The sequence below is a fragment of the Physeter macrocephalus genome, chromosome 20, assembly GCF_002837175.3.
Source record: "Physeter macrocephalus isolate SW-GA chromosome 20, ASM283717v5, whole genome shotgun sequence".
NCBI classification, from domain to species: Eukaryota; Metazoa; Chordata; class Mammalia; order Artiodactyla; family Physeteridae; genus Physeter; species Physeter macrocephalus.
Window position 1 is genome coordinate 40,790,992 of NC_041233.1, and position 10,025 is coordinate 40,801,016.

Here is a 10,025-nt window from a genome sequence, read left to right on the forward strand (position 1 = left end):
AGGGAGGAAGGAAGAAAGGAAGGAAGAAAGGAAGGAAGAAGGGAAGGAAGAAGGGAAGGAAGAAGGAAAGAAAGAAGATAAAATAAAGTAGGGTAAAATGAAGTTATTAAAATAAAAAATAATTGTTAAGAAGAAAAATTTTTTAAAGTAAAAAAAAAAAAAACAAAAACGGGACGGTCAGAACCCTAGGACAAATGGTGAAAGCAAAGCTATACAGACAAAATCTCACACAAAAGCACACACATACACACTCACAAAAAGAGAAAAAGGGGAAAAAAATAATATATATTGCTCCCAAAGTCCACCTCCTCTCCTCTTTGTTCGCACAGCTCCTGGGGTTTAGCTTTGGACTTGGCCCCGCCTCTGCGCGTAGGTTGCGGGAGGTCGTCTGCTCTTCGCTCAGACAGGACAGGGTTAAAGAAGCAGCTGATTCGGGGGCTCTGGCTCACTCAGGCTGGGGGGAGGGAGGGGTACAGATGCGGGGCGAGCCTGAGGCGGCAGAGACCAGCATGACATTGCACCAGCCTGAGGTGCGCCGTGCGTTCTCCCAGGGAAGTTGTCCCTGGATCCCGGGACCCTGGCAGTGGCGGGCTGCACAGGCTCCCGGGAGGGGAGGTGTGGAGAGTGACCTGTGCTCGCACACAGGCTTCTCAGTGGCGGCAGCAGCAGCCTTAGCGTCTCTTGCCCGTCTCTGGTGTCCGTGCTGATAGCCGCGGCTCGCGCCCATTTCTGGAGCTCCTTTACATGGCGCGCTTAATCCCCTCTCCTTTCACACCAGAAAACAAATAGGCAAGAAAAAGTCTCTTGTCTCTTGGGCAGCTCCGTGCCCGTCTCTGGAGCTCCTTTAAGCGGTGCGCTTAATCCCCTCTCTTCGCACCCTAGGAAGCAAAGAGGGAAGAAAAGGTCTCTTGCCTCTTCGGCAGCTCCAGACTTCTCCCGGACTCCCTCCCAGGTAGCCATGGAGCACTAGCCCCTTCAGGCTGTGTTCACGCAGCCAACCCCAGTCCTCTCCAGGCTTCCTACCGAAGCCCGAGCCTCAGCTCCCAGCTCCCACCCGTCCCGGCGGGTGAGCAGACAAGCCTCTCGGGCTGGTGAGTGCTGGTCGGCACCGATCCTCTGTGGGAATCTCTCCACTTTGCCTTCCGCACCCTGTTACTGCGCTCTCCTCCGTGGCTCTGAAGCTTCCCCCTCTGCCACCCACAGTCTCCGCCCACGAAGGGGCTTCGAGTGTGTGGGAACCTTTCCTCCTTCACAGCTCCCTCCCACTGGTCCAGGTCCCGTCCCTATTCTTTTGTCTCTGTTTATTCTTTTTTCTTTTGCCCTACCCAGGAACGTGGGGAGTTTCTTGCCTTTTGGAAAGTCTGAGGTCTTCTGCCAGCGTTTAGTGAGTGTTCTATAGGAGCAGTTCCACGTGTAGATGTATTTCTGATGTATCTGTGGAGAGGAAGGTGATCTCCGCATCTTACTCTTCCGCCATTTTCTCTGCTCCCTATCACCCACTTTTGATGGAGGAAATAACCCCAATCTAGACACCTTGTCCAGTCTCCAATTCATTTTACATTGTCAACAGTTTGTACGTTCCAAAACTCCAATGTTATGAAGTCTCTTGTTTGTTCAGAAGACATAACTCCCCTCTGCTGAGATAATCATTTACAAACCACTTATCCTGACTCCCAAGGTCTTGATTTGCCTACATCTTAACTAGTAACTTTATTCCCATAACGCACCTAGTTTGGCTTAATTAACAAAGGTTACTTAACAATTTCCTTATCACACAGCTAAAAAATACTAAAACAATTCTCCTTAGGATGTGGAATGATAAAATTCAATCTTTCGGCTTGGATAATTTGGATAGTGTAAAACAAAGTTTTCTCACATCTACATTTATTTTTTAATTGGGAGATATTGATGAATTATTGCTTGAGGATTGGGAATATGAGCAAGCACACATTCTGATTAGACATTTCCTGGGAGCCAGAGCTGTACCATGACTGTATTCCTCATCAGGCTGATCAACTCTTGGTGTTCAAGTTTAAAATGTGTAATAGTCTGGTGTGGCCTTGGGTGCCAGGGTCTGATTTGAAGATACAGTTTACTCCGTAGTGTGGAGAATGGAAACCATCACTGAAGAGCCCATTTTAGAATTCACAGACACACCTGCTACCAGAGGAATTTTACATAGAGGCCTACTTAAGGGAAAACACATTGCTGATAATTTTTTTTCTGTTGAGATTTTTGGCAAGGAATATTTCACATTTTTTGGAAGCACAGATTATCTGGTCATGTGAATAATTTCCTCTCCAGTAAATCAATAGTGCCCTGTATGAAAACATAGAAGTCTCATCCATCCCTTTTAAATAAGAATGTTTTGAGATCCCCAAAGGCTGGAATTATGTTTCAGTCATCACTTTATCCCCTTTGCTAAGTGCCTTTCCTGGCACCAAGGAAATGTATTTTGAGTAAATGAATGTGTTCATGTATTGTCTGTCTGTAAAGGGGGCTTTGGATATCAATCTCTTGGAGATGAGTTGACGAGGATTGCTGCAAATTCCCTGGCACTAGAGAATTCTATGATGTAAAAAGAATTTCTGGCTCCTTAACAAAGCCCAGGGATTTATAGGACTAGATATAATTGCTTCCAAGGCATGCTGGTGATGTACATGTGTTGCACATAAAGTGTCTTATTTGAGCCCCAAATGCTCACTACTATATCATGGAACAGTGCCCAGAAGTGTACTTCTGAGCAGAGGCAGACAATGTACGTTGTGTTTACTTTGATCTGTGGTGTATGTGAATCAGTTTGTTTTGATCTCTCAGTGATTGATCTCAACAGAAAAACAGATCTTTAAAGGAACGGCATAGATCTTAAATAGAATTTTTTATTTGTGTTCTTGAGGGTAGGCTTGGGAATTCAGAAATGTGGAGGAAAGAAAGGCAGATGGTTACTGTTGAAAGTTCAAAGGAGTTTAAGGAAGAAATTAGTAGAACAGGGCAAAATAATGAAACAAGAGAAATTGTGTTCAGCCCATGTTCCAGATCTTCTCTTTTTGTTTCCTATCAGACGCAATGGTGCCCTTTTAGTTCCCTTGGTATCCAGGGAACTAATTTTCCCTCTATTTTTCTATTAAATCTTGCTCTTGGGAAACAGCAAAATAGCTCTATGTTAAAGTAATGATAATCTACTTCCTCTCCAAAAATACTTTCATGTTAATGGGAGAGAAACTTAGGATGAAAGAAGGAAGAAATTGCTCCATATGGTTTTAGACAACAGTGAAGTAGGTGGAGGAGATATTTTAAGATACATGAAAAGAGACTTACCCAGGCCCTCCTGAAATGATGTACCATAGACAACTCTAGCAGTAATGCTGCTCCCCCCTTAGAAGCCAACAGCTGCCTTCCAGAATTTCTCTTGACTCCTAAGAGTTGGAAGCAATTCAAATTTGTTCAAGGGATTTTCCCTAATCTGCACTGTGAAGACTGTCCAAAATAGTTGCTTTCTCTGAATTCAGATACTTCCATAACGTAGCAAAAGTTTAATAAGTTTTACAGTATAAAGTTGAAAAAATTATTTCTTTTTTTTTGAATTTTATTTTATTTATATTTTTATACATCAGGTTCTTATTAGTCATCCATTTTATACACATCAGTGTATACATGTCAATCCCAATCTCCCAATTCATCACACTGCCACCCCCACCCCCTGCCGCTTTCCCCCCTTGGTGTCCATGTTTGTTCTCTACATCTCTGTCTCAATTTCTGCCCTGCAAACCGGTTCATATGTAACATTTTTCTGTGTTCCACATATATGCATTAATATATGATAATTGTTTTTCTCTTTCTGACTTACTTCACTCTGTATAACAGGCTCTAGATCCATGCACGTCTCTACTAATGACCCAATTTCGTTCCTTTTTATGGCTGAATAATATTCCATTCTATATATGTACTACATCTTCTTTATCCATTCGTCTGTCGATGGGCATTTAGGTTGCTTCCATGACCTGGCTATTGTAAATAGTGTTGCAATGAACATTGGGGTGCATGTGTCTTTTTGAATTATGGTTTTCTCTGGGAATATCCCCAGTAGTGGGATTGCTGGGTCATATGGTAATTCTATTTTCATTTTTTTAAGGAACCTCCATACTGTTCTCCATAGTGGCTGCATCAATTTACATTCCCACCAACAGTGCAAGAGGGTTCCCTTTTCTCCACACCCTCTCCCACATTTGTTGTTTGTAGATTTTCTGATGATGCCCATTCTAACTGGTGTGAGGTGATACCTCTTTGTAGTTTTGATTTGCATTTCTCTAATAATTAGTGATGTTGAGCAGCTTTTCATGTGCTTCTTGGCCATCTGTATGTCTTCTTTGGAGAAATGTCTATTTATGTCTTATGCCCATTTTTGGATTGGGTTGTTTGTTTTTTTAATAGTGAGCTGCATAAGCTGTTTATATATTTTGGAGATTAATCCTTTGTCCATTGATTCGTTTGCAAATATTTTCTCCCATTCTAAGGTTGTCTTTTTGTCTTGTTTATGGTTTCCTTTGCTGTGAAAAAGCTTTTAAGTTTCAGTAGGTCCCATTTGTTTACTTTTGTTTTTATTTTCACCACTCTAGGAGGTGGATCAAAAAAGATCTTGTTGTGATTTCTGTCAGAGTGTTCTTCCTATGTTTTCCTCTATGAGTTTTATAGTGTCCTGTCTTACATTTAGGTCTCTAATCCATTTTGAGTTTATTTTTATGTATGGTGTTAGGGAGTGTTCTAATTTCATTCTTTTACATGTAGCTGTCCAGTTTTCCCAGCACCACTTATTAAAGAGACTGTCTTTTCTCCATTGTATATCCTTGCCTCCCTTGTTGTAGATTAATTGACCATAGGTATGTGGGTTTATCTCTGGGCTTTCTATCCTGTTCCATTGATCTATATATCTGTTTTTTTTTGCCAGTACCATATTGTCTTGAGTAGCTTTGTAGTATACTCTGAAGTCAGGGAGTCTGATTCCTCCAGCTCTGCTTTTTGCCCTCAAGACTGCTTTGGCTATTCAGCGTCTTTTGTGTCTCCAGACAAATTTTAAGATTTTTTGTTCTAGTTCTGTAAAAAAATGCCATTGGTAATTTGATAGGAATTGCATTGAATCTCTAGATTGCTTTAGTTAGTATAGTCATTTTCACAGTATTGGTTCTTCCAAACCAGGAACATGGTCTTCCAAACCAAGAACATGGTATATCTCTCTATCTGTTGGTATCATCTTTAATTTCTTTCATCAGTGTCTTATAGTTTTCTGCATACAGGTCTTTTGTCTGCCTAGGTAGGTTTATTCCTAGGTATGTTTTTCTTTTTGTTGCAGTGGTAAATGGGAGTGTTTCCTTAATTTCTCTTTCAGATTTTTCATCATTAGTATGTAGGAATGCAAGAGATTTCTGTGCACTGATTTTGTATCCTGCAACGTTACCAAATTCATTGATTAGCTCTAGTTGTTTTCTGGTGGCATCTTTAGGATAATCTATGTATAGTATCATGTCATCTGCAAACAGTGACAGTTTTACTTCTTCTTTTCCAATTTGTATTCCTCTTATTTCTTTTTCTTCTCTGATTGCCATGGCTAGGACTTCCAAAACTATGTTGAATAATAGTGGTGAGAGTGGACATCCTTGTCTTGTTCCTGATCTTAGAGGAAATGCTTTCAGTTTTTCACCATTGAGAATGATGTTTGCTGTGGGTTTGTCATATATGGCCTCTATTATGTTGAGGTAGGTTCCCTCTATGCCCACTTTCTAGAGAGATTTTATCATAAATGGGTGTCGAATTTTGTCAAAAGTTTTTCTGCATCTATTGAGATGAGTATATGGTTTTTTTTCTTCAGTTTGTTGATATGGTGTATCATATTAATTGATTTGCGTGTATTGAAGAATCCTTGCATCCCTGTAATAAATCCCACTTGATCATGCTGTATGATCCTTTTAATGCGTAGTAGGATTTTGTTTGCTAGAATTTTGTTGAGGATTTTTGCATCTATATTCATCAGTGATATTGGTCTGTAATTTTCTTTTACTGTAGTATCTTTGTCTGGTTTTGGTATTAGGGTGATTGTGGCCTCATAGAATGAGTTTGGGAGTGTTCCTTCCTCTGCAATATTTTGGAAGAGTTTGGGAAGGATGGGTGTTAGCTGTTGTCTAAATGTTTGATAGGATTCACCTGTGAAGCCATCTGGTCCTGGACTTTTGTTTGTTGGAAGATTTTAATCACAGTTTCAATGTCATTACTTGTGATTGGTCTGTTCATATTTTCTGTTTCTTCCTGGTTCAGTCTTGGAAGGTTATACCTTTCTAAGAATTTGTCCATTTCTACCAGGTTGTCCATTTTATTGGCGTAGAGTTGCTTGTAGTAGTCTCTTAGGATGCTTTGTATATGATTTCTTTCCTTCTGCTAACTTTGGGTTTTGTTTGTTCTTCTTTCTCTAGTTCCTCTAGGTGTAAAGTTAGATTGTTCATTTGAGATTTTTCTTGTTTCTTGAGGTAGGCTTCTATAGCTACAAACTTCCCTCTTAGAACTGCTTCTGCTGCATCATATAGGTTTTGGATCATCGTGTTTTCATTGTCATTTGTCTCTAGGTATTTTTGATTTCCTTTTTGATTTCTTCAGTGATCTCTTGGATATTTAGTAACGTATTGTTTAGCATCCACGTGTTTGTGTTTTTTATGGTTTTTTTCCTTGTAATTCATTTCTAATCTCATAGCATTGTGGTCAGAAAAGATGCTTGATATGACTTCAATTTTCTTAAATTTACTGAGGCTTGATTTGTGACCCAAGATGTGATCTACCCTGGAGAATGTTCCGTGCCCACTTGAGAAGAAAGTGTAATCTGCTGTTTCTGGATGGAATGTCCTATAAATATCAATTAAATCTATCTGGTCTATTGCATGATTTAAAACTTGTGTGTCCTTATTAATTTTCTGTTTGGATGATATGTCCCTTGGTGTAAGTGAGGTGTTAAAATTCCCCACTATTATTGTGTTACTGTCGATTTCCTGTTTTATAGCTGTTAGCAGTAGCCTTATGTATTGAGGGGCTCCTATGTTGGGTGCATATATATTTATAATTGTAATATCTTCTTCTTGGATTGATTTCTTGATCATTATGTAGTGTCCTTCATTGTCTCTTATAACATTCTTTATTTTAAAGTCCCACTTAGAGAAGTCCCTTTAGCATTTGTTGTAGAGCTGGTTTGGTGGTGCTGAATTTTCTTATCTTTTCCTTGTCTGTAAAGCTTTTTATTTCTCCATCGAATCTGAATGACTTCCTTGCCAGGTAGAGTAATCTTGTTTGTAGGTTCTTCCCTTTCATTGCTTTAAGTATACCATGCCACTACCTTCTGGCTTGTAGAGTTTCTGCTGAGAAATCAGCTGTTAACCTTATGGGAGGTTCCTTGTATGTTATTTGTCATTTTTCCCTTGCTGCTTTCAATAATTTTTCTTTGTCTTTAATTTTTGCCAGTTTGATTACTATGTGTCTCAGTGTGTTTCTTCTTGGGTTTATCCTGTATGGCACTCTCTGTGCTTCCTGGACTTCGGTGGCTATTTCCTTTCCCATGTTAGGGAATTTTTTGTCTATAATCTCTTCAAATATTTTCTCAGGTCCTTTCTCTCTCTCTTCTCCTTCTGGGACCCCTATAATGCAAATGTTGCTGCGTTTAATGTTGTCCCAGAGGTCTCTTAGGCTGTTTTCATTTCTTTTCATTCTTTTTTCTTTATTCTGTTCTGCAGCAGTGAATTCCACCATTCTCTCTTCCAGGTCACTTATCGGTTCTTCTGCCTCAGTTATTCTGCTATTGATTCCTTCTAGTGTAGTTTTCATTTCAGTTATTGTATTGTTCATCTCTGTTTGTTTGTTTTTTAATTCTTCTAGGTCTTTGTTAAACATTTCTTGCATCTTCTCGATCTTTGCCTCCATTCTTTTTCCGAGGTTCTGGATCATCTTCACTATGATTATTATGAATTCTTTTTCTGGAAGGTTGCCTATCTCCACTTCATTTAGTTATTTTTCTGGGGTTTTATCTTGTTCCTTCATCTGGTACATGCCCCTCTGCCTTTTCTTCTTGTCTTTCTGTGAATGTGATTTTTGTTCTACAGATTGCAGGATTGTAGTTCTTCTTGCTTCTGCTGTCTTCCCTGTGGAGGATAAGGCTATCTAAGAGGCTTGTGCCAGTTTCCTCATGGGAGGGACTGGTGGTAGGTAGATCTGGCTGTTGCTCTGGTGGTCAGAGCTCAGTAAAACTTTAATCTGCTTGACTGCTGATGGGTGGGGCTGGGTTGCCTCCTGTTGGTTGTTTGGCCTGAGGTTACCCAACACTGGAGCCTATCCTGGCTCTTTGGTGGCGCTAATGGCGGACTCTAGGAGGGCTCATGCCAAGGAGTACTTCCCAGAACCTCTGCTGCCAGTGTCCTTGTCCTCACGGTGAAACAGAGCCACCCCCCCACCTCTGCAGGAGACCCTCCAACACTAGCAGGTAGGTCTGGTTCAGTCTCCTATGGGGTCACTCTGCTCCTTCCCCTGGGTCCCGATGTGCACACTACTTTGTGTGTGCCCTCCAAGAGTGGAATCTCTGTTTCCTGCAGTCCTGTTGAAGTCCTGCAATCAAATCCCGCTAGCCTTCAAAGTCTGATTCTCTAGGAATTCCTCCTTCCGTTGCTGGACCCCCAGGTTCAGAAGCCTGACGTGGGGCTCAGAACCTTCACTCCTGTTGGTGGACTTCTGTGGTATAAATGTTCTCCAGTTTGTGATTCACCCACCCAGCAGTTATGGGATTTGAATTTATTGTGATTGCGCCCCTCCTACCGTCTCATTGTGGCTTCTCCTTTGTCTTTGGATGTGGGGTATCTTTTTTGGTGAGTTCCAGTGTCTTTCTGTCGGTGACTGTTCTGCAGTTAGTTGTGATTCTGGTGTTCTCGCAAGAGGGAGTGAGAGCACGTACTTCTACTCCACTATGTTGAACCAGTGTACTGAAAAAATTATTTCTTGACCAACTTTATTGACTCTTCACTCTGAGGTTCCCCCACTCTTCCTTTAGGTCCCGTGGTACTTTGTAGACATCACACTCTGTGAAGCACTTCATGTTTAAATTATCCTCATTTTTTTTTCACCTAATCTATTAAACTTTTGTGTCTTTTGGGGACAGGGGCGATATTATCATCATCTCTGTATGCCCAGGGATGGTACAAACTGGCACAAAGGAGTTGCTCAAGAAATGTTTGAACAAGTGAATGAATGATCCCCTCTCACATACAAGGTACTAACATGGGGGAAAAGGTGGTAAAAATAGCCAATACTTCTTTAGTGCATATATAACTGCATCTTTGGACAAGCATGACACGTCAAGGGATATACTTAACACAGCAATTTATTTTTATCTCCTGGAGACTTTTTTTTAAAAAATTAATTAATTAATTAATTTTAACACCTGTATTGGGGTATAATTGCTTTACAATGGTGTGTTAGTTTCTGCTTTATAACAAAGTGAATCAGCTAGACATACATATATCCCCATATCTCCTCCCTCTTTCGTCTCCTTCCCACCCTCCGTATTCCACCGCTCTATTTGGTCACAAAGCACCAAGCTGATCTCCCTGTGCTATGCAGCTGCTTCCCACTAGTTATCTATTTTACATTTGGTAGTATATATAAGTGCATGGCACTTTCTCACTTCGTCCCAGCTTACCCTACCCCCTCCCCATGTCCTCGAGTCCATTCTCTACATGTGCATCTTTATTCCTATCCTGCCCCTAGGTTCTTCATAAGCATTTTTTTTTTCTTTTTTAGATTCTATATATATGTGTTAGCATACGGTATTTGTTTTTCTCTTGCTGACTTATTTCACTCTGTATGACAGACTCCAGGTCCATCCGCCTCACTACAAATAACTCAATTCCACTTCTTTTTATGCCTGAATAATATTCCATTGTATATATGTACCACATCTTCTTTATCCATTCATCAGTTAATGGACAGTTAGGTTGCTTCCATGTCCT